Source organism: Acomys russatus, chromosome 25 (genome assembly GCF_903995435.1).
Source record: "Acomys russatus chromosome 25, mAcoRus1.1, whole genome shotgun sequence".
In the NCBI taxonomy this organism is placed as follows: domain Eukaryota; kingdom Metazoa; phylum Chordata; class Mammalia; order Rodentia; family Muridae; genus Acomys; species Acomys russatus.
The window spans coordinates 37,962,591-37,988,583 of NC_067161.1; the positions used below are offsets into that span (position 1 = coordinate 37,962,591).

The window sequence follows — 25,993 nt, forward strand, 5'->3', positions numbered from 1 at the left end:
TCTGACTCTAGGCTGACAACTTTAGCTTAGCGAAATGCTTGGCTAAGATGAAGGCTACATGGTCACTCAAGAGGGCATTGTAGGAATCCCCTGGGGGTGATACAGGGTCAGCTCAGAAGCATATATTGCTGGGTCCTCTACTGAGCATCTGCAAGGCTGTATCAGTCACTTTTCCTGTTCCTATGGTAAATGTACCCCAGCAGAGGCGATGTAAAGATGAAGGCTTTGTTTAAACTATAGTCTGAGGACACAGGGCATCATGGTGAGGGTAGCAGGAGCTTGCATCTGGTCACATCACACCCACAATCAGGAGGAAGAGATCAGTGAACACTGGTGCTTAGCTCACTTTCTCCTTTCATTCAATTCTGGACCTCAGGCCCATGCAATGGTGCCATCCACATTAAGGGCGAGCCCACTTTAACCAGGCCAGGGTAGGACCTCACTCACAGATATATGCCCAGAGGTCTCTTTCCATGCTGAGTCTAGTTCTCCTCAAGCTGATAACCAAGGCTAACTATCCCTAGAGCAAAATGTAGGACTTTGTACCTCTCTCTTAGCAACTCCCAAACAGTGTTGCTACGGCTAGTTTAGGAACCACAGTGGTCCAGAAAACCTCTGTTTCACACCCACGAGAATGTGTTATTTTCGCAGTATTTTTGACAATTGTTCAAGAACAGCCTAAGTGTTTAGCTTATTTCATTTCTATTCTAGCCCGTTTGTAGAGTTGGACAAACGGGAGACATAACATTGACCCTTGCAACCCCTGCTCTTTTGTAGCCTTGAGAGTCTTTCCCTGTGTGTCAATTCGGCTTGCCTGTCTGTAGTTTCTGGTCTCATTAGAGGTTTGTAAGGATGCTATCAGAATGAGTTAATATCAGTCACTGGAAGTAGATTGGGTCTTTTTCAAGTTTCATTTTTTTTTTCTCAGCAATGAAGTCTAATTTCCTAAGGAGCTGCTCCTTTTCTTCCACCACCTGATGTCCTTAGTGCCCGCCCAGTGTTGATCTCTCCTGCTCTTCACGTTTTGACAGTGACCTTTCCCTCTGTTCTGGAAGACCCTGGATTGCCTGGGCCTTCAATTAGTGTGAGAAGAGATGCCTGTGTAAGTGCAGCCAGATGCCCGCCATGATTCTGACACTGTCTTAGCTGTTAGAATAAGCCTGAGAATACTGTCTCTCCCTGGAGCACTAGCTGCATTACTCAGACCCCAGTGCCGCCAGCCACCCTTACCTCACAGGAGAATACAGCGATGTTTCATAAGGCTGTGCTCCCTCCATGCCACCTGCATCCTACACTACACTCCGGGCCTCTGTCTTGCTTCGCCACATCCTCTGAACTCTGTTCTTTGAACATTCTTCAGGACATGGCTCACCCCAAACATGCCACATGTCACCTTCCTTCAGTCACTGTGTATTTGAGTCTGTGTTTCTCCTTTGAAAGTCTGAGAGCTCCAGCCATCCTGATCCCTTCAGGCTTGCAAAGCTGACAGACCCTCACTGGCCTTCTCAGGAGTCCCTTGGGAATTGTTCTGTGTTGGGGGTGGAGGGAGGCTCACGTTCTCGCTACCTGCCTGTAGAGAGAGGCTGCTGTCTCTCTGTGAGTGGTCCCAAACTAGTATTCCAGAACCATATTCACTCTGTGTAATGTGTTTTTAAAAAAAAATGAAAAGAAAAAGAAATTTGAGTTTATGACTAGCATTGCAGAGACAGAAACAGAGACAGACGACACTGAGCCTTTACATTAAAAATTGAGGCTTCCAGGCTGAGGAGATGGCTCAATTGGTCACGTACCCGCCTTCCAAGCATTGGGACTCAAGTTTAACCTCCAGAACCTCTACAACAAGCCAGATGCACTTGAAATCTCAGTGGTGTGCAGGCAGAGCTGGCATGTACCCCCAGCTCAATGGCGAGCCTGTCTAGTCTAATCGGCGAGCCCCAGGTCCTGGTGAGAGGCCTTGTTTCAAATAATATGATGTATGGTACTATCTGAGGAGTAACAACTGAGGTTAACCTCTGACCTCTAAACACATATGCATACACACACCACTAACATGAACACACACACACACACACACACACACACACACACACACACACACTTGTGCATCTACAATTGGGCTTTCTAGGTTCATCGTCATAAAACACAAAGTCAAAAGATGTGGACCCTGGCCCCTGTTGTCAAAACCCATGCTGAAGACAGGCAGTGCCACATTCACAGACAGCTGACACCCGGCACTGATACTATGGTGAGCAGCGTGACTGCTGGGCTCTAAGCATATGTGAATGACCCTTGCTGTCCTTAACAGTTCAGAACTCTATAACATTTGGGAGCTGGAGAACTGGATTCTTCCTTTCTTCCTTCCTTCCCTCCCTCCCTCCCTCCTTCCTTCCTTCCTTCCTTCTTTCCTTCTTTTGAAATTGAGACTTTCATTCATATATACAATATGTTCTGACCAAAGTCATCCTCCTTTCCCTCACCCCCAGACCCTCTCCCATGCCCCCACCGTGTGTACGTATATGGGTGTGGGGCCATCTACTGGAGCATGGGTAGCATCTTAGGGGCCTAAAAAAACCCAGCTGACTCTTCTTCGCTGACAGCTGCCCACTGCCAATAGCTCCTAGGCTAGAGGTGGGACTTCGTGGGCTCCACCCCTGTGCCTGCTGGCTCACTTCCTTCAGGTCTTGTGTATGCAGCTCCAGCCATTGCGAGTTCATTTGTGCAAAGCCCTGTAATGTTAAAAAACAAAACAAAACCTGTTTCACTAGGATGTCCATTACCTCTGGCTCTTTGTTTCTTTCTCCCTCACTTCTGTGAAGACCCCTGAGGCCTGGGGAAAGAGTGTGTGATATGGATGTCCCATTTTGAGGGAATCACTCCACGGTCATTCTCTGCGTGCTGAACAGATGTGGCTCTGGATTAATCGCCATCTACTGCAAAACGTGCTAATCTGTGGTATGAGGAGGGAATCCTAGGGAGCAATTTTCCTTTCAGGAGAATAATAGTATTAGGTTTGCCCTTAGAGCCTAGCCAGGCATGAGAGTTGAACCCAGGTAATGGCACCATGCATGAATGGAGTTTGTGTTAAATCCAACCAGAAAGTGGTTAGTCACTCCCATAATATTTGTGCCACTGTTACGTCAGTGTCTCTTGCCAGGCTACTTGTTACTATAGCTCTCAGGGTTCACATTTGGACAAGATGGCTGATTGCTTTTCTTCCAGTGTGGTGCCTAGAGACCTCCAACTATGAAAACTAGCCAGTAAGAATGAGGCCTCCAGGTTAGTACCAGGTTGATTCCTTTTCATTTCCTATGAATCAGGATGTGGTATCTTCATCAACAGGGTCTTGCCAACAGGGTCAGTGCCATCTGGAGGGTACTCAGGAGTGACAGCAATAGCCTGGAATGTTTGAGTGGCTGTGGGAACACAGTGATCTTTCAAAAACTAGTAACCCATGCCAAAAACTGGACTTTTTAGTGGGTGGGCCATGCAGTGTCTGGGAGATGTGTCATTCCTTGTATAGGGTAACTCCACTGAAGCATCTTTTATCTATGTGCATGCGGAGGTAGATATTTTAGAAAGATTACGGTAGCATGTTTCCATAAGGCTTTCCCACCGGTGGTTTCAAGTGTTAGTTATTGCTCCCCCTGCTTCCTCCTCTATCCTGTCCTCCCACCCTGACCTCATTTCCCCCAGCCTGCTCCATTTACCTCTTTTCCTCCCTTCCACCTGGGTTCTATCCTGTTTCCCTTGAAATCCACTCCTCTCAGTGGCCGCTTGCCAATTTCCTGACTTACATCACTGCACCAGCTTAGACGCACACTGTCTAAAGATTCTAAGTTAGCATCCACATATGAGAAGAAGACATGTGGCATTTGTCCACATGAATCTTGATGGCCTTCCACAGAATGATTGTTTCTGGCATTGCTCATTTACCCGGGAATTTCATCTTCCCTTGTAGCTGAACACTATCTCATTGTGCGCATGTGCCATGTTTTCATTAGCCACTCATCGGTTGGGGGATATTGATCTAGGTTGTTTCTGTTTCCTGGCTATTGTGAACAGAGGTGCAATGAGCATAGATGAGAAAGTGTCGCTGAAGTAGCATAGAGTCCTTTATAAATGTGCCTAGGATCTGAACAGGGGGTTTAGGTTCACAGCATGTTTTGTCCTCAGTTGGTGCAACAGTTTGTGCAGCCCCTACCCCCCCCCCCCGCCCAGGGTCCAGATTTGCTGGCCTTGATGATCTCCCTGTGGGGCTCCTGAACCCTCTGGTCCTTCCATTGCCCCCCATTCTTCCATACCACTCTCAATGCTCCACCCAGGAGTACAGCAAGTCCCAGAATCTGTCCTGATCCCCTGCTGGTTGGAGTCTCTCAGAGGACATCTAAGTTGGGCTAATATCCACTTATAAGTAAGTATATACCATGTGTGCCTTTCTGGGCCTGGGTTACCTCATTCAGAATGATCATTTCTAGCGCCATCCATTTGCCTGCAAATTTTAAGATTTCCTTGTTTTTAATAGCTTAGTAGTATTCCGATGTGTAAATGTACCACAGTTTCTTTATCCATTCTCCACAGATGTGGGGGGAACAGGGACTGCCTCTGACATGAACTCAGGTGCCCCTGATTTGATCACTTCCCCCTTGGAGTGCAGGCCTGGTGATACACAGAGGAAGGGGAAGCAGGCTGCTTGGATGAGACCTGATAGGCTGTGGTCATATGATGGGGGAGAAGGAGGTCCCCTTCTGTCAGAGGTCTCGGGGAGAGGAATAGGGCACAAGAGGGAAGAAGGGTGGGAATGGGAAAATACAAGCGAGAGGATAACAATAAAGTTATAATCTGAATAAATTATAATAAATTAATTTTTTAAAAAAGAAATAGGCTCAGGAGTAGAGTACCTGGATCATATGACAGATCTATTTCTAGCTTTCTCACACAGGCATTCCAAACAGTGCTGTGAGGGCTGAGGATGGGACTTAATGGTAGAGCACCTACCTAGCACACACAAGGCCCTGAGTTCAATCTCAAGTTCTGCAATGAAACAAAGCAAAAGCCTCTTGACTGATATTAGTGTACACCCAAATTACACAGCCGCCTCAGCAAGTCCTCATCGCCAGCCCGAACCCAAGGCCAACCTAAGTAAGGATGTCTAAGACCCACTGGAGTTTCTTTCTTAATTCCTAAGGTCTTATATGCAGATACATTTAGAACTGGAGCCTTAACAAAAACTCCTCATATGTTCTTGTACCTACGGATCATGTGGGCATCTTCTCGGGGGGTGCTGTTGGTCTCACAGTTTACATAGCAAAGTCAGAGAGCTTCTGGCCATGTCTTACTCGTTGGCTTCATGGAATATCAGAATGATGCCTCTTTTGTTGAATATATTCACTTAGAAGGAATTACATTTTAGAAATTACTTGTGTAGGGGTGGAAGGAATGTGACCTCACCTGCATGTGGAGTTCAGGTTCAACCTTCCATTTTCTGGCTCAAGCGTCAGGTACCATCTGCCTTGTCTTTTGAGATAGGGTCTCTGATTAGCCAGGACCTTGCCAACTAGGCTATTCCATCTGCCCAGAGAGCCTCAGGAATACTACCTGTCTCTGCTTCCCCAGAGCTGAGATTACAAGGGCATGCCACTAGGCTTGGGTTTTTTAATGTGGGTGGTGAGGATTGAACTCAGGTCCTGACACTTGCATGATAAGCACTACTGACGGAGCCAGCTCCCCAGCCCTAGTATTTACTTTAAAACCCACAAACACTATCAAAGATATTTCTGTAAGGAAATGGTAAAAATACTAACCCTCTTCCACGCATTCACTTTCCCATGGAACATCTTAGTCGATGGAGAGACTTAGGTCTCCGGCCAATGGAGCATCATTTCACCTGGTGGTACCCGTGAGGTTTCTCTCTTTGAGTGTTGTGATGTGCGGGGTGTAGATTAGAAAACATATCTTTATGCCTCCTCCCCCAGTGATGGCACAAGAGCACGTAACTATGAAACACAGCAGCCCATACACTTGGAGAGAGAGAGAGTTCCATCTGTCTATATAAGTGGTAGGCAACCCTGAGAGGGCCGTTGTTTGATTCAGTCCTTAGGCATGAGGCAGCCTCTTTGCAGGTGGAATGAAGGAGCCAGCCAGGTCTAACTGCCGAGTTATATGAGTGGACTGAGACAGCAACTCTCTCAATGGCTTTTTAATTTGAGGTCTGAAGTTGGAGAGACAACGAAGCAACATTTCCTAGGCTGGAAATTTCCCTTCAGGCTGGCTGTTTCTCTGAACTAAAAGGATCACTATGGTGAATCCATTCTTCTAGGGCCTCATTTCTTAAAGGGACAGAGGGTGGAAGGATTCCACAGGTGCTGGCTTGTGTCCATTTCTAGGCTGTAGGTCCATGGATTCTGATCTGGGGTGGGGCCTAGGGAGTGACGGTCAGAAACAACAGCAACAAAAGCACTCAGGTACATTTGATGCCACTGTAAAGAGGTAAAGCATGTAGTTCAATGCCCTTCCCTGTCTGCTAGGAGATTGCTCGTTTTCTCCTGAACCAAATGCTGCACCCTGAGAATCAGCCGAAACAAGAATCTACACCATTTTTTCTACCAACCTTATAATGAGGCTCTTGTGTGTTTCTCTGTGACAGAGGTCACCCCGGATGTGCTACCTCAGACCTTCCCCTTGGCAGTGGCATATCTGTTTTCTCACCACAGAGGGTTAAAAGAGTGTCTCTTCTTCTTTTAAAGTCTTATTTCATTTTCACTTTGTGTGTGTGTGTGTGTGTGTGTGTGTGTGTGTGTGTAGTAACGTGCACATGAGTGCAGGCGTCCCCGGAGGCCAGCAGCATCAATTCCCTAGAACTGGAGCTAAAGGTGGTGGTGAGCCACCTGACACAGGTGCTAGAAATTGAACTTGGATCCTCTGCAAGAGTGCTATGTGCTCTTAGCTGCTGAGCCTTCTCACCACCCCCATGAGTCTGTCTCACTGTGTATAACGTGGAAAGGTGTAAAATGGGGCAGCACTTCCCTCCTTTTAACCAGTGAGCATCTCGTTGTAACTGTGATGAGGAACTTGAAAAAAACAGAACCAATATTGGGTAGGCATTGGTGGCAAAACTTTCGTTTAGGAGGATGAGGCAGGAGGATCACCAGTTCTGGATCACCCAGGTCAGCCTGGATTACATAATGATGTTCTTCCTCAGAAACAAACAAACAAAACAGTTTCAAAACAAGAAAACATTGAACCATAAGTAAATGCCTAGATTACCACAAAATCTTCCCAATATGCTGCCCTGGACTGGATTCTCAAAAACCAAGGGATGTCTCTGATGAGTGTCACTAAACACACACAGCAAATTTCACTGCCCATGGGGCTGGGGAGATGACTCAGTCAGAAAAGAGTCTGCCAGGCAAGAGGTGCCTGTCACCTAAACATAAGGACCTGAGTCCCATTCCCAGCACCTACATAAAAGCCAGATGAGATGAAGAATGTTATGGTCTTGGCTCAGGGGAGGCAAAGACAGGTGGGTCCCTGAGGCTCATTTGACAGACAGCAGAGCCAAATCCATGAGTTCCAGAACAGTGAGAGACCACAGCTCAAGAAAGAAAAAGTAGACAGGCCTGAGAAACTATGCCCAACCTTGACCACTAACTTGCTTGTATCCATGTCTACCTGTGCAGCATATCCCTGCCATGTACCCCATTTAAAAAAAAAACTGTATGGCCTATGTATTCCTTCTAATGAAAAGAAATCTGCAATTCACTAGTCTTGGAAATTTGGAATATTAACATAATAGTTATACACCAATGTATAAACCATATGAAATGTTTTATTATTCTTAATGTTTACATATTAGCTGTGTCAGTCCTGTTGCTTTTTCTGGAAATTATTGTAATTTACTGTTTTAACCTGCAAGTCTCTCTCCATTTCATGGTTCTTTTCTATGGACACTGATTATTGCAATGCCAAGACCAGCCAGGCACTGCTGGACATAAGCCTGTTGCCATGGGAAGCTCAGGGCCAGAATCAGTTGATTGGTCTCAGTATGGAGGTAAGCTTAGAAACTGGCAGGTCCAGGCTAGAATTTCAGCGGGTCTGGCAGACCGCTAAAGGAGATTTGGGTGTACGAATCTTTCAAACAAGACACAAAGTGAATGTGAAAATGGGCTCCATGATGTTGACAACATGTCATTTAAGCAACAGGCACAGCCATTAACTAACAGACTCCAAAATGGAGACACGGGGACATTCACGCTATTCTGTCTAGCTCTCACACCAACCAAAAGGGTATCGCTGCCATTGGTGGCCCATCATTTCAGATGGGTACCATGAGGTTTAGTCCCCTGCAATTGAACATGGTGACATGATGCACACGTGACCCGAGACTGAGCTAGTCTCATTCACTATATAGTGAGGGAACAAACTCAACAGAATTTCAACTATCTACCCATCTGGTACCCAAAAGAGGAAGGATGTACTGGGTGTGACACACTTGGTTCCTTGAAAGACCCTTCTCTGCTATAGCCCAGTGAGTCCATACACATATCTCCCAGCTTTTAGGCCAGTACTCTAGCAGATCAAGAAACTCAGCATCCTCTGGTACTTCTGTGGTCTTTTGGGAATGTACCACAGGGCCAAAGGCTTGAGTTCACAGCCCACCACTCCAAGCAGAGACTGTCACTTTTTTATTTCTTATTAGCCCATGCTGAGGTCATGAGACTTGCCAATACCATTCCTTACACACCACTGATATTTTTTTTTTCTTAAGACAATATCTCTAGGTTCTTGGTCTACTCAGGGTTATGGCAGCTGCTCATTTGCTCTCTTGTTTACCTGTCAATAGGTGTGCCTGCGAGGACGTTTATCAAAATGTGGCAACTGAAAACGGGCCCCAATCTGGTTTTGTTATCAGGAGCTCCCCAGATTTGGAGGAAAAGGTCATTTTCACCTTCCTAGTCTAAAGGAACAAATTGCTTATTAGTGTTTAAGAAATAGAGACCCCAAAGCTTTGCAACGTCTATGAGGCTTTGAATGGTCAGGGATTCCTATTCCGTACTTCCTCCTAGCCCTTCCTTGCACTCTAACCTACCCACTTCTTTTTGTTTGATTTGGTTTTCATTTTATTAATTATTACTAAAATAGAGTCTTGTGTAACACAGGCTGGTCTCAGTTTCTTTGAATATGACCTTGAGCTGCAGACCTTCTTGCTACCACTGCCCAGTGCTGGAATTACAGGTACCCATCACCATACCCAGCTACAACCTATCTCTCTTTTTAATTCTTCTCACATACCCTATTGTCTCTCCCCATTGAGTTATATTCCACAGACCTTAACTTTGTGCAAAGTACTGCAAATACCAAGCATGACTGTCCCGAGAGAACTTGGATTAATTGTCCTGTGTCACTGTGCCCAGGCTTTCAAGGCAGCTCTAGCCCTGTGGACAGCACATCGCCCCACCTCCCCCTGAAAGTGATATAATGGGAGGGCAGCGCTTGAGTCATGACTGACGCATGAAATAATGAGCACAGTGAATGGTACAAGGGCTTATTTTCATTCTCTCCTGATATAGCTCCTACCTGCCAAACAGGTCCCGTGGATGGATGTTGGCTCAATACACATAATAGGATTCTGGAAACCACTGAGCCTTGCTCAACACTAGGGACCACACTGTTCTGTGGATCATTTGGCTCACCTGCTCAAAACCTCGATGAGAGAGACAGAGAGAGAGAGTGGGGGGGGAGAGACAGAGAGAGAGAGAGAGAGAGAGAGAGAGAGAGAGAGAGAGATTACCATGAGTGTCATTTGGAAAGAAAGGAAACCCAGACACAGAGAGTTAAAGTGCCCAAGTTTGCATGGTGCTCAATGGCCAAAGCTGGAGAAATTCCAAGGTGGTTTGACTTTGCAGTCTGTGCTACTGACCACTTCCTGCCTTCCAACCCTCCCTGGGTGATCATGAAAGAAAAGATGAATAAATCAACATTGTCAGAAGAGCCCTGCCAGGTTATTTCAGATGAAAGCTTACATTGACTTTCACTGTTGATAGAGGTCTTTGTCCTATGAGATGGACTTTGATTTCTAAATTGTGGTTTTCTTCTAGATAATTCTTCAGGACCTTATTAATACTCACCCAAACCTGAGTGTACAGTAGCTAGTGGAGTTGGGTGGTGGTGTGCCCTCCACTTCACACAGCAGGGGCCTTCAGTGATCACACACACCCAAAATCAGTGCTTCTAGAAGCTTCCATGGAGTTTCTGTACCTTTAGTTATGAGCAACTATCCAACATCATTTGAGGAATTACATCCAAAATGGAGTTTTTAAAAACCATGCCTGAGATTAGCTGAGGCAGGGAAGCCAAGCAGTAAAGGTCTCCTTGTCAGCAACAGTGAGGCACACGCAGGTCAGGGATAGCTTCCGACTACCACCCACGCAGCCAGACAAGTTCTTTTCATGGATCTCTGCTCAGTTGAAGCCAGAACTCTTGGTATCGCTGAAGAAAAGAATGTCAGAATGAGCCAATAGGAAACAGAGTTAAAGTTGCTTAACATGACAGCTTAGCATAGCTTTAAGGATTGGGGTGCATAGAAATAGAGGTAGATGGGGGATGGGAGCACACACCCAAGTGTAGATATGCGCTGCCCAAGAGAGAAGCGTAATATAGAGTTTCTAGTGGTTTCTGAAGTTCCATCTCAAAGAGTTCTAAGGAGCCTTTGCTTTCTCAGTGAAATGAGGTCACAGGGCAGATCCTGAGTGGATAGCTCACGACTAATAAGATAAAGCCTTGGCCAGTTCAGGTGGAGAGGAAGAGATGATGATTTTACTATAAGCAAGAGTTTACTCTTGTTCATGATATTCCCAGGGCAAGAAGGAAGGCCACCGTCAAGGTTGTATATGTTCTTGGGCCCAAGAACACTTCGTTGTTGTTTTACCAGGCCTGTTTGGAAACTACTTGTGATGTGGGTATCGAAGACAGCAACCTTCGCAGTGTGGGTTACTGTGCTGAGATTCTTGATTCTCAGAAGGTGATAGGCTTCAAGCAGACTCCATTCCTTTTCCTAGGTCTGTTTAGTTGTGCCTCCCCTTCCGGGCTGGCCCTTGCCCAGCAGAGTGAGGAGGTATACTATGTTTTTGATGCAAACACTTACATAACATGTTTATCCCCTTATTAGTTACTTGTCTGTTGCTGTGATAACGTGTCATGTCTAAAACAACACGTGGAAGAAGGAAAAGTTTATTCCAGAGGGATGGGAGTCCTTGACACAGGGGGGCACGGCAGCAAGCGGCAGGCACAGCAGCAGGAGCAGAAAGCTGAGAACTCACATCCTCAAACACAAACGTAAAGCAGAGGGGGCAGACTGGAGGTGGGACGAGGCTCTGAATTCTCAAAGTGATGTGCTTCCCCCAGCGAGCTATAATCTCTCCATAACCTCCTCCAAACAGTGCCCACCCACTGGGAACCAAGTATTCAAATGCCTGAACCGAAGCTCTCATGCAAACCACCATCCTCAGTCACACAGGTTTCTCCGTGACGCGTAGGACATCCCGAGAGGGGTAAAAGACTTTTTGAGTTACCCGCCTGGATTTGCCAACCGTGGGGAGAAGGAACCAATATTGTGCTGAGATGTCAGGTCATGGCCCTGGAGCAGCTCACCTGGTTGTGGGTCCTGAGACGTGATGTGGGTCTCTGACATCTCTGGATGCACCACCCCGCTTGGCTCAAAGCTAAACATCTCTCATTTCACACGATCACAACAAACAGCATTATCCATAGAGTACTGAGTCAATTGCTTGACCTGGGTGGTGAAGCTGGCAGCGACACAGCCTGGATTATGTCATCTAACAGCTGTGGCTCTAAAGCCCAGGAGCATTTGCTTGCAGGTGGTTTCCTGGCAGTCTAGCCCACCCATGTAATTGCCAGCCACTACTGGGGGACTCAAGTTCATTACTTAACCTTATTAAGTTCCCGTTTCCTCTGTGAAATGGGATAAAACTATTACCTTGGCTTAACGCCATTTCAAAAATTGAAAAGTGAATTAAAGCGTTTGTCTTGATGTCTCACATGCTCCAAGTCTTGGTATAGGTGGCTGTTGTTAGTCTTTTAGTTTGTTTTGTTTCTGGAGATAACTAGGGCTCCTCTTGCTCCAGTCTCCGGTGTGCCAGGTTTTACAGTCCTGTGACAGCCACTGTGCCTGAGTGGCTGCTGTTACCTTTGTCATTATATCACCATTGCCAAGATCAATAGAGAGGTGTTTCTAAAGAGGTCCAAAAGAGATGCAATCAAGCGGGATAGAGGGATGGTATAGTGATTAAGAGCTTGTATTATCTTGTAGAGGACCCAAGTTCAATTCCCGGCACCCACTTTACAAAATGCCTGGAACTCCAGCTTCAAGAAATATGAGGATAAACAGGAAACCTTCCGTTTGATTTTGACTTCAAAATGAGCATGTACACAGGCTTTTGAATCAAAGGGACATTTTTCCATTAAAAAAAAAGAGAGTTGAGCAAAGACACAGGCAGGTGTACACTAAAAGCTACTAAGCACGAACTGACCATCTTGGTCATTTGAAATGAAGGCACCAGCATGTTTTGGGGTGTGGGTTGGGAGAACCAAGTTGAGTATAGGCTTAATTCAAGAGAGAAAACACTGCTTATTTCTTTGAGTAGGCTTAGTGACATGAATTGAACTATGTCCCTGTAGGATTTGACAAACCATCTATAACTCTGACAGCTGGAGCATGTTAATAGAAGCTGCATGCCATGATACTTGGGACGGAGCAGGGAGTAAGCCTGACCCATCGCCGTTAAATAATATGAAAGCTGTGGGTACGTTTGAAGTCCTTGTGATATGATGAGAGGAAAAATTTGGCCTGTGAGCATATTGACTGACAGCAAAGATTTTTGGGTACTCAGGTACCAAATTTTTGTATGCCCAGTGAGTGAGAATGAAGGGAGACAGAGGCTAGGAGGAGGAGGACCAGTGAACCTACCAGTAGCTGAACCTCCATCCCACTCTGGAGGCACATGAGGTGAGAAGACATGATAACAGCAAGTCAGGGTCTCCTGGCTGGGGTCACATGTGACATGTGCCTGGACTCAGGGTTTTTTGTCCCTCCAGCCCTGTTGTTATTTCCACACACCTGTGTTAAGCAAAGCTTTTACAGAGAATGAACAAGTGAGTGATTTACAATCTTACTTGGTTTCTTTTTTTTTTTTTTTTTTTAATTTTTTTTTTATTAATTTATTCTTGTTACATCTCAATGTTTATCCCATCCCTTGTATCCTCCCATTCCTCCCCCCCCCCATTTTCCCATTATTCCCCTCCCCTATGACTGTTCCTGAGGGGGATTACCTCCCCCTATATATTCTCATAGGGTATCAAGTCTCTTCTTGGCTACTTGCTGTCCATCCTCTGAGTGCCACCAGGTCTCCCCCTCCAGGGGACATGGTCAAATGTGAGGCACCAGAGTACGTGAGAAAGTCGTACCACACTCTCCACTCAACTGTGGAGAATATTCTGACCATTGGCTAGATCTGGGAAGGGGTTTAAAGTTTACCTCCTGTATTGTCCTTGGCTGGTGCCTTAGTTTGAGCAGGACCCCTGGGCCCAAATCTGCCTATCATATTGTTCTACTTGTAGATTTCTAGGACCCTCTGGATCCTTTTATTTTGCTGTTCTCCCATGCGTCTCTCATTTAGAGTCCCAATAGGATGCCTTCTCCTCTGTCCCAGTTTCCTGGTAAGTGAAGGCTTTCGTGGGACATGCCCCTTGGGCTAGTATGCAGATATAAGTGAGTATATACCATTTGATTCTTTCTGCTTCTGGGTTAACTCACTCATTATGATCATTTCTAGGTTCTTTTCCCTCCCCTTCTCATCTTCCTGAAAGTGAAGTCAGCTCCTTCCCTTTTGAGTCAACCACCACAGCGGCAGCTTGGAGCTGATTCCCAGGCCCATTGCCCCATGCTCTGATTGGAACAGGGATAATGGAGCTGAGCCTTCAGAAATATAAAAAAATGTTGGCTGTTTCGTTCTCCAAGCATTTAGGCGTAGCTGTTGTTTTGATTTTTTCCTTCTTTTTTCCCCCCTTTTATCAAGGCTTTCTATTCCTTTCAGAGGAGAGGTGAAAGGTAGGAGCCAGGAGAGTTTGCAGCTACAGCTCAGGGGCCTTGAAAAGTTTGGGAAGAAATATGAAATGTCATAAAACCATAATTCCTCATTGTTCTTCCAACCTCTGCCGCCAGGCCACTTCTTCCCACCAAGTATGTATAATGTTGCTTGGGAAGCCCATCAAAAACTTCTCTTTCCCCTAGGATGCACAATCAGTCAATCGATCCTGAAGATGGAGGCCAGCCACAAAGAAGTCTGTCGCTAGACAGCCCCTCTACCCTTCCTCTCCTCTTCATGGGGAAAAAAAGGCTTGGATTAAAGAAAGATCCTTTTATTTCAAATTGCCCTCTTTCCACTAGTGTCCTGGCTCTAGGGGAGGTAGGGAGTGTCAGTCTAATATAAACTGCATTGTTGAAGATGTTAAAGGCTAATTAATTAATAAAGTTTAATAGTTAAGAATTGTCATAGTCTGTGCTTTTACAAATAAAAAATTATTCGTTTGAACAACTAAAACAACATACTTTGTTTTTGTGGCAGGAGTCTCAAATACCTTGTATTGCCCTCAGACTCTCGAGGTAGTCAACAGTAACCTTGAACTTCTGATTTGCCTTCCTCTGCCTTCCGAGTGCTGGGATTACAGGCATAGCCACCACGCTCAGTCTAAATCAAGAGAATTTAATGATTGTGTTTAAATCCTAACTGCTAAGATTAGATCTTCTGCTGAGGTCAAGGTGTAAGCTCTGCACAGCCCAGGGTCCTCACCTTGGATGGATGTGGAGAACCAGTCTTGTCAATGTTTCAGAGATGACCAGGTCCATATTCCCTGCATCGTATCTCCTTAATCCCCACAAGACTGCCCTATGAACTGGTACTGGTTTGCTGTGTTCAGTATCCCTTTCTATAGACTTCAGTTAAGCCTTCAGTCCTCCAGGCCTTCCTAAGTGACTCTTCATGAGAGCCAAATTCTGCTGAGACATGTCTATTGGTTTGTTAGCATTTTCCATCACATCCCATTGATCTGGAATTTGTGTGGTGGAATCAGACATATTTTTTATTTGTCACCTGTTGCTACATAACAACTAGTTCCAATGTGCAAATGGCTTAGAACAGTTATTTTTTTTGTTCATGGTTCTATGTTCAAGGAATTTAGGCATAGAGTACAGTGGAGATGGTTTGTGTCTGTCCCCAGTGCCTGAGGTCTTACATTGAAGATTTGAGAGCTGGAAGCTAGAAGCATCTGAAGGTTCCACGTGGCATCTCTTGCAGGTGTTGCCAGATCATTGGCTCCATCAACTCCATACAGCCTGTCCCCGTGTGTGGGCTCATTCATAGTACCACATGCAGGCTTCAGGAACGATGGCAGGAGAGGACATGGTAGAGAGCCTGGCATGATGTGGTGTTTTGGAAACATGTATTTTGGAAAAAAGTAGGATGGTGAGGATGGAGCAGCAGACATGGAAGTGGAGACCACGTGTAGGAGGCAGATATGTTTGACTAGTAGAATTTGATGGAAACAATGGATTTTAAAAACTACAGCTCTCTCCCATGTTGGCTCTGCGTATTTGGATGGACATTGAACCCAGGGCCTCCTGAGCCATTATTCATTCTCAGATCTCACCTACGGAAGCTCCAAAAAGTATTGCATCGGGAGCCCTATCCAGTACCTACCGCCACCCAAGGAAGTCCTTTGACTGATGGTCCAACTACAACCTCTGACTCAACACTTTCTTCTTCCTAGCCTCATCTCTGTTCTCTGGGGTCTTTATTTTTTCAAAGCCACGCCCAGCTGAAAGTCTATCCTGGATAGGAAAAGGCACTTCAAGAATTGTTTAGCAGTTGTCACCTCTTTCAAAAAGTAAAGGTAAAAGTGCTATGTTGACACTTGTTCTTAAACTCTATTTTATTTGGGGTATTGAAGCCTCAACCTTCCTTCCACCAACCCCTTAACCCTGGGTAAGAGAGAAAGAATGTGAGTGGAGAGAGGGAATGCAGACCCCTTTACTCTTCCCAGCCGTTTAGGGTCAACTGGGTTCTTTTGGGACAGCACCAATCTCTGTCAACAGCAAACACAACAAGCAGTTTCCTCCAAGGCACTGCTTTGAAACGTTTCTCTCCACCCACCACACTGTCTGCCTCTGGTCTCTCTAAACTGCTACACGCAACACGCCACAGCCTCAAGCCACCACCGCACACCACACCATCCGCCACATGGTCCATCTCTGGGCTCTCCTATTTATCTCCTTTTGAGCCCTCTCTCCATGCTGCACAGGCAGGCCATTACCAGCTGGCAAAGACTATGCCTCACATGAGACAATTATCATCTGTAGACAAACTAAAGCCCAAACTAAAATTCCACCCTTTGGATTAAAACAATAATATATTTACATAACTGAGTTTACAAAGAAATCAAAACTTCCATTACTAGTTTTTAAATAAAAATAAAAATTTAGTTTATAATTATTTTTATTTCCTCTGAAACATTTTAATGAGTCACATGTTCACATTGTTCACCCATTTTAAAGTGTTTAACTCAATGTCATTAAATGTTTGCATTAATTATTTGCATGTAGCTGTGTATATAGAGGTCAGAGGACAACTTCCAGACGTCATCTCTCTCCTTTCATTCTGTGAGTCTCCAGGATTGAACTCTGGCTGTCAGGCTTGGCAGCAAGCACCTTTAGTCACTGTACCACCTTGCCAACCCTATTTCTTTCACATGTATTTGTTTATCTTGCCTGTGCAGGGGCAATGTTTTATAGTATGTACAGAATGCATGCATGCATTGTCATAATCTAAGACTGTTTCTCTCCCTCTTCTAACACAACCCTATACCTGCCACTGTCTCTTCCCTGCTCCCTCACTCCCTCAGCCCAGAAATGATCCTCTACCTTCTCTCTCCATAGATGGAGATGTTCTAGCCACAACAGTCAGGTACAGCCAATGTTCTTCTGTGACTGGCTTTCAGAACTTAGCGCAGTGTTTCAAGATGTCTCTCTGCCATAGCAGGAATTTGCTTTGTGAGCAAATACGAGTTGTGTATCCAATTAGCAGTAGATAAACATTAGGGCACCCTTCCCATGGCTACTAGGGCAGTTCTGGCCACGTGCATCTTCATTTCTACTCAACATGGAACTGGTGCTAGATTTGCTGTGTGACTCCATAACCAGGTTTACCTTTCTCAAATTGCTTTCTAACATGGCCGCGCCATTTTTTGTCCCCACCTAAGCTATGAAAGGGTTTCGTTTTTTCCACATCCTCGTGGACACGTCCTGCTTGTCTGTTTTCACAACAGACACTGCAGTGGCAGACTCATTGTGCCTTTGATGTGTGAGGAGTGCAGGTGGCCCTTTTCCTGAGTCCACCTTGAAATGTTTCCAGTAGCGTCGTTGACGTATATATAGCGTGAAGATCAAAGAAGAGACTGACGCTTGAGGCTCATCCAAGTCTGTAACGAATGTCTTCTTTATTTCCTCAGCGGCATGCTTCTTTAGAGAAATTATTATGTAAAACCTTTCATCCCTTAAAGAAACTTTCATTTAATACTTTCTAGCTAGAACCTTCTCATCAGATAGATGTCTCCAATTTTTTTTTTTTTTTTCCTGTTCTGCGGGGCAGCTTGTCTTTTCACCTTCTTGGTGCAATCAATGCAGCCCACTTTTTCATTTCCATCTTTGTTTATTTTTTTCCCTTTATGGTCAGTGTTTACTTCCGCTTCCACTCATTCATCCATCTATTCATTCATTCACTCATTCATCATCCATTTTATGTCAGGTTCTGAGGGCCAGGGAACGATACAGGCTATGTCCTTGCTGTCATGAAACTAATACGTAACTCAAAAGAGGCCAGTGATGACCATTTCAATATTTCAAGGGAAGGCCAACAGGAGTAAATTATCTGAAAGAAAAGAAATGGGCAATGAAGTAGAAAAAAGCGTGTGGTGCCAAAGTCTGAGTTAGGAAAGCAGCTTCAGGTGTGAGGTTCAGGGTCATTTTATTTGTGGATGGAACCAACCAAGTAGGCAGAGGTTATATGACAAAAATAGTAGACACTGGGGAGGTTTACAATTTATATTACATATAATTTAAAACCACTGAGTGGGGAGGAGTGGGGGGTAGGTGGTCCCCAGTACAGTACAGGCACCAAGGTGATGTGAGTTCTTGTCTTGTGTTTCTGTTTTCATTTTCCCAGAGGAACCACAATCAGGTAGCAGTGAAGCTAGGACTGATGGGAAGTTGTGTTCCTTACTTTCTTGTTGCTCTGACAAAACAGCTAAAGGAAGGAAGGGCTTGTGCTCACAGTTGACATGTACAGCCCATCATGGTGGGATGTGAGTCACGGCAGCAGGAGTGGGAGATGGCTGGTCACAGTGCATCTGCAGACAGGAAGCAGAGAGCAACACATGCTGATATTCAGCTCACTTTCTCTCTTTCTATTCACTCTGGACCCACAGCCTGTGGGATGCATCATCTTGGTTACAGTGTGTATTCCTGCCCCAGTTAACCAAATCTAGGAGCTCCCTCATAGATATGCCCAGAGGCTTGTTTCCATGGTGATTCTAAATCCCATCAAGTTAATGATATTAACCATTAGCACAAGTCTCTGGACCCTTAGTTCTCTGGTCTTCCCACCAGACATCAAAGACTGAGCAGCCTACAGCTTTTAACTGTTAGGGTTGCAGTTGCCCATTAACATAACCCACCTTCTCATCCACCTTGTGAATTCCTAATAGGCTTGTTGACATTTGGCATGAACATGAAAAAAAGAGGCTCAAGCCTGAGGCTCGTCAAAGTCTGGTTCTGAAACTTCTGTATCACCCAGGAGCTTGCTTGGCATGCAGAATCGCAGCCCTCACCCAAACCTGCTGGATTTAAATCTGTATTTCAACAAGGTCCTCGAGTGATCCTATGTGCATGTTCAAGCCTGAGAGACGCTGATAGAGTTTATCAAAATATCATCAGGAGAATGTTGGGTGATTCAGAAGGCTTTGATTGGCTTATGAGTCAGAATAATGCTATCATCATAGCTCTTATTATAGACCCTTCTTGATTCCATTCTTTCTTTGGCTCCTAGTACATCTTCACCCTCAGCGTCCCATGGAATCTTCCACAGTATCATTAAGGATCACTTCCTCTCCATTTCTGTAGCCTTCATCCTGATCATCACGTAGTGTTACAGCCATTATCAACACAGATCCTTTCTCCCTCGCCTGCTCTCCCACTCACCTAAAGCTCTCTGAGTCTCAAGTCTTCCCTGGATTTTTTTTCTTGCTTACTTTCAAAGTAAATGCTATGGTCAGGTCTGGCATTGATGGTTCTCTGTGTTCAAGGCCCAGAGATCTTTCCCAGCTCCTTCTAGTTGCCCACTCATGAATCCATGCCTTTGTTCACACATTGGCAGGCTGTTCCCCCACTCCCTTTTCACCATCTTTCACAAATGTCAAATCTCCCCAGGTGGCCCCTTTGCCCTGAAGCCCCAAGGCAAGTGTTTCCAGTGTCAGGATTTTATTTTTCTCGAAGTATGATTTCAGACACCAGAAAGTGGCTCCTCAACAACGTCACTAGCTTGTGAAAGACTGAAAACTCATGTCTGTCTCCCTCCCACCTGTAGCACCTAAGAGGTCTATGACCACATAGTAGGGAGTTGGTAAATATTTATTTCTGAGCCGAATAAAGCCATGGTAGAATTCCCAGATCCATGACTACAGGGTTGCTCTGAATTTCTTTCCTCTAAGGGTCTGTGCTACAGTTCAGCAATCGTGTAAACAGCTTCGTTACGGGGGGCAGTCATGGGTAGACAGCCTTGGGTCATCTGAGAGGCAAGCACTGGATGCAGTCCAGAATTTTAGGCCAAAGAAAAACTGTGAATCTTCATTTTAAGAGCCCTTTCTTCTGTGGATCCAAGCTCCTCTTTGAGTATGTTTGGAAACCCCTTCCCCTCCCTGCTAGGTCACTCAGAGCCAGCAGCTTCTGGCTAGCTATGTCAGGTATAGGCTTCACCCCATCTGAGTTTTGGGGTAGTCCAGACACAAAATACTGGTGGCATTTATCCAAATTCTATGGAGTTTGCTTGATTGAACTATGGAAGTTTTTGAAACATTGCAACCACATGGCTTTCTGTGTATGTGTATCTGCTAGACTTTTAATGGCATAAAGGTAAGAGGACATGGAAAAAAGTGGATCTGCTCTTGTTGTATAACCACAGGAAAACACAAGCCCAGAAGATGGAGCTAGCCAGCCCACATCCTCAGTGAGTTGTCAGATCAGGAATAGCGTTCAGAGTATGAACTGGTGTTTGGGATTCATGAGCAGAAGGCTACTCTTCACTTAACAGGCTCACCTTGAGAACTAAAGGCAGGCAAAGTTGGGGTTAAATTCAGATGGCACTGCCTGGACTGGTCACTCATACCTATGATCCACATGACCCGTAAGAGAGTCTATACTGGCTTGTGAGAAGGAGACATCTACTGTTTCTCTTCTAATCAGGGCTAGCTGAGACTGAGAGGGTCTCTTCAGTCACTGAGACCCATAGCTTTCTAGACAATGGGAGTCAGTGTCAGATCACTAGAACAAGGCCTGGAGTAATCTAGGGGAGAAAGGGTTTGATTGGCTAATGGTTTTGGAGGTTCTGGCCCATGATCAGTTGGCTCTTGGGTTTTTTTTGTCAGCTCTGCGATGGGGTCTGAAACAGAACATTGTGTCAGGAACATATAATGGAATGAAACTTGATCATGCCATGGACACAAGAGACAGGGGAAGCAACTGAAGTCTTCCAAGGACATGCCTTAGTGATCTATGTCCCTCCACACAGGCCTCACTTCCTAAAGTCCCCACCACTTCTCAGTAGCAGCAAGCCCTGAGGAGCAAGCTCTGACCACATGCTCTTTTGAGGAACACCTAGAATCTGAGCTCTAGCAAACTCTCAACCACTTCCTGCCATGTTAACCACGTAAAGCCATCAGGTCAACCATGAGTGCTGAGTTGTGCTTCTGTCTGGAAAAGAAATAAGAAACCCACTGAGATGCTGACAGGCATTAACATCTCCATGAGTAAAAAGCTCATGGGTGGCCTAAAACAACACAAACCCTTCTGTTATCAAACAGCCTTGTTGAACTGCCAGCTTCAAAATGCATCTGAGCTTGCAAAGCAGTCTGTTTAACGGCAAAGGCCATCTGTGTTCAGGATAGTGTGGACTACGTTTGTTGAGTGACAGTTAGTTCTTTGCTGGAGTTAGAGAAGGAGGCATCTTTCTTTCTTTGTTCTCATCAAAGAAGAGAGTTGCAGTTAATGGGTGGTCTAGGAAGTCTGGGATATACAGGGAAACATAAACTGCCCTGTTTAAGACTACTGAGTACCAATTACTACAGCCTGCTAGTTTGATGACCCTTAGGAAAGATAACATGGAGATCAGTACCTTGTGGCACCTTCAAAAGGATGAAATGAAATTTTGTAATAAAACATGGTGTTTTAAATTACTGTCTGACCTCCTATGGACTGCCTGTTGCCATAGTTCAGAGTCCCAGGAGCCATCATGACATTCTTACCCTCCTCTGCCTCTGCCTTCAGGCCTCTTCAATGGAAAAAAAAATGTGAGACATTCCCATTGTAGGTGAGAAAATACTCTAGTAGGTACCTTTTGGGGTTCTTAAAGGATGTGGCCATTGGATGGTCTCTATCCAAGCATCTGCCTGCTCTACTGGCTGTTTGAATATTTCACACAAAGACTGTGCAATGTGGAGCTGTCAATCCAAGGTGCATCCTAGAAAGTTTTCATTGCATTTCGAAGATCTTCTTATGCTTTCTGCCCTCTTTGACAAGACTCAACAGCATGTTCACTGTGATGGACCTCTGACTGTGATGTTTGAACCTACTCATGAGGAAGAACGTCACACTGGTAAAACATGGGCTTCTCTCTTCTAGAGCCTCCTATGTTCTACTTCCTGAGTGATGTCACTTTGCCTCTGATAAGCCCTGCCTTCTGCTCCTTCACCAAGCAATGGATGGGACCTAGGGCCATGTGCATACTAGGCAAGTGTTAGACCTCTAAATGATACACTCAACCCTTAGTCCAACTATGTAGCTCAGGATGACTTTCAACTCACTATATAGCCAAGGCTAGCTCAAACTCACATTCTTCCTGGTGGAATTGCAGGTATAGGGCACAATGGCCAACTCAGTGTGTTTTCACGAAAGGATGTCTCTCTCTTTCTTTCTTTCTTTCTTTCTTTCTTTCTTTCTTTGTTGAGATGGACTCTTCTGTAGTCTATGCTATGCTTGGACTTGCCATGTAGCTTGAGGAGAACCATGAACTAATTAATCATCCTGCCTCTGTCCTCCAAATGCTAAAATTACACACATGTATAGCCATGCTCCGTTTATGTGGTGCTAGGGATCAAACTTAGGGCTCTGCGCATGTTCAGCAGTCAGTCTACTAACTGAGCCACATCCCAGCTCATTAGAGAGATTCTGAGGCACCATCCAAGTTCATCTGGGAAGGATGATAGTTCATTACAGCTGTCTGTCGTTGTTGTGAAGTTGGGGAGTGGGGGCATGTGTGTTAGTGCTGGTATGTTCCCTCTCAACTGTTTCCACTGACTTTCAGAGGATGGGGACAAACTTAGGGTACTGTTTCCTCTTCCTCAAAGCCTGGCTCCAGAAGTGCACATGTTTTTTAGAACAGGGTTTGGGTCAACTCTGGGCTGAATCCCTTCTATTGAGGTGTTGCCATGGGGACAGGAAAGCAAGGGGCAAATATCGTGGCCCTGACATTCTCCTTGGTCTTTACAATAAAGATGCCTTCTTAATGAGTCCATCCCACAAAGAGACTGGCCTTTCAGAGAAACAAATGACCACCAGTGGGAGATGGCTCACAAGAGAACTGCAACAAATGGGGCCACAGTGAGAGCCCCAATACAGTGGGCCTGGGAGGTCGGAAGTTACAGCTAGTGAGCAGAAATCCTCTTCCGCCTTTTTGTCCAGGATGTGTGCTGCCAAGGACATCCAGAATGTGTGTGGCCTACTTATTCAGGAAGGAGCCATCTGTGCTCTGCCCTGCTACTATTAGCAGTGGTAATAAAGCCTGGGTTGAACGTTCCCAAGTTCTTGTTCTCTTATCCAAAGAGTTGAAAATAAGGGCCATAGAGATTTGCAAAAGAATCAAGATGACTATTCATAAGTTATACAGGAAGACATTGTCAAGATTGGCAGCAGGTCTCATGAATGAAGGTACTCAAAAGCCCCAGACTACAACTTGATGTCTCTTTTTGGGGGGCCTAAAGGAAGGAGGGGTGGGTTAATACAGGGAACTGTTGGGTGGCTGTCTATTTTGATTGATAGGTCAGGTCATATAATCATTTTTCCTACTGCATGTGTCCCTTCCCAGAATAATGAAATTAATCATGTGCACGCCCAGTTGGGCATAGACTTGAGGTGCTAAATGGGAGTTCTCCCTAAAAAGTGACTAGAGGATAGTTCGCCTTGCTGCTCAAGCACCCAAAACATGTTCAAACTGGATCCAGCCTTTTATTCTAAATGCCCAACTATATGGAGAAGACATCTGAATAGAAGCCTTTCACATTCGATTGTTAAGGACAGAGTATCAAAGAGCCATCATGCCTTCAAGTGGAAAAGGTCATATGATATATAGGTAGGATTTGGAAACAGGAGTACACAATAGAAATTTCTATCCTGGTTCTTTTGATAGCTTGTTAATTTGAGGTAGGTTGTTCAATCCCTCTGGGTACCAGTCACCTAATTATCGAGAGAAGCATCGCTGTAATGGTACCCTGTTATCAGCTAGAAAGCATTCTCAACTGCGACATATCAATTCAAGCTTGGGTTGCTTGTATCATTATTTATAATAACACCATATAACCTGCTGTTATTAAAGAAGTGTTCCGCAGCCAGTAATTGAATTTGGGTATCCAAAGAAGTAGGCATGTGTTATTACTTTCAGTGCTCAAAACCTCTTTCCTACAAACAAATATAATGAAATCTATGTATGAAAACACCATAATAGAAACCATTACTTTATGCTAACTTAAATAGTAAAAAGTTGAACATAAGATAATGGGCTACGTGTAGCCTCTTTCTAATTTCAACATGAAGCAGCCTTAATGTCTAGGCAAAAGGAGTGGGAGGAGGTAGGGGGTTGTTATTCCTCCTTAGATTTAACTAGAAGGAATATTTCGGAGAGGAGTCTGGTGCCCAGACTCTATTTAATGAAAGCATCTTGATCCTTTCTCATTGGGATCCCCAAAGCAGGGCATTGGTTAACTACTGGTTGTATAAAAGGGTAAACAATCAAACAAACAAAAGCTTGTGTTTGAAGCAAGGTTGGAGAACTGTGGTAGGAGAAATGTGATGAGGGTGGGGATGGGAGGAACTCACGGGCTCTGGTTCCTCCAGACAGCTGTCCTTGAGCAATTGCTCCCTTATGTTTCCTCTGAGTTTGCAGATCAGTCCAGCCTAAGGCTTGACCTAGACAATCCCTGAGGTCCCTTTCCTGCTTGGCAGACTGTGGGATTTTTTCCCTCTACAATAATCAAATAAAGATCAATAAAGAGAAACAGACACAGAATTCTTGCAACAGACTTGCAACAGATTCTGGAGAGAATCCACAGTGCTTTCAGGTTGGCAGCCTCAGATTTCAGACTCCCAAGGAAACTTCACTTAGTTTTGGGACAGCCTCTTGGGTTTTCTCAGTGCACTACTCCTACTGGCAAAGAACAGGAAGAAGGAAGTTTGGGAATTATCTAGAGTTCTACCCCCACTTGCCCCCTACACAAGGTACCAGCACAAGGAGCATGAAAGCCTGGGTCTTTGTGGCCTGAGTTTTATTTCCTGGTAGATGCCAATACAAAAGCTCATATATAAGGTCATGGATAACAGTGTGGCACACTGTCAGTTTAGTAATCAGGGGTTCCCCAGGGATAGATACCCAACAGACCCAAGCTTCTATGGGAGTGCCTAAGAGCTGTGGAGAGCCCTGGACCATCCAAGTGACAGGAGAGAGCTCAGGCAGCTTCCAGCCCACTGTGCTGCAGAGGAGACAAAAATCTCCAGGCTTGGGAGATGCTGCCCCAGGGCCACTGGTGAGTCTCAGAGCTAGAACTTAGCAGCTCTACCTGCCAGCCAAATATTAGTCCTTCCCATAGTGTGGGCTGCTGACTCCCTGACTTTCCGAGAGAGGGGGTGTGTGGTTAAACAGTGCTCTGGGGTTTTTTTTGTTTGCTATCTGGATGTGATTTCAGAAGGGAACTCGGTACTCTCTTTGGACATGAGGGCCATCAGCCAGCCACACTGATGGTTTCATAAAGGAAGGATGGATGTAGGAGCCATTTCAGCACCTTGGTGAGTGAGTGGTACATCTTTGTTTTCCTTTCACACATGGGAGGAATACTGACCATCCCGACTGCACTGCTGTGCCAAGTCAAATCAGAAGCTACTCCAGTGTTAGTGAAAGGGTCTAGGAGGTGGGAGAGCTACTGTTTAGTTTTCTTCGACCCACTGCCAACCCCTCATTCTGGACACCGCAGTTAAGAGAAAACAGAGGCAATGACAGGCACATAGAATTTCGGACTTCAGCCTATGTATGTTGTTGTACAGAGCACAGGTATTTGAGGAGATCAGCAAGTGTTTCCCAAGAGCCAAGCCATGATGAGTAGTAGACTGGAGTGCTCACTGAGAGAGGAGGGGAGCCTGGGAAAGGGGTGAAGGGATGGACAGAGACCCAGGAAGCCTCCTGAGACAAAAACCATCTGTTGTCACATTCCATCTTGGACATCTCTTTATAATAGCATTCCCAAGACTATACTTTCAGGGATCATTTCTACAGTTCGTTACTAGAGAAGTATCTCTGACTGTGTAGAGTACAACAGCATTCCCCCTTCTTCT

At 45.2% G+C, this 25,993-nt stretch overlaps 1 protein-coding gene and 1 pseudogene across 3 annotated transcripts in view; both read left to right on the plus strand.

Annotated features, from left to right (window-relative positions):
* Gria1 (glutamate ionotropic receptor AMPA type subunit 1) overlaps positions 1 to 25,993 on the plus strand; it is a 308,069-nt gene that overhangs the window by 70,517 nt on the left and 211,559 nt on the right. The gene's annotated exons all lie outside the window — the stretch shown is intronic.
* On the plus strand, positions 25,904 to 25,981 carry LOC127208873 (uncharacterized; annotated as a pseudogene).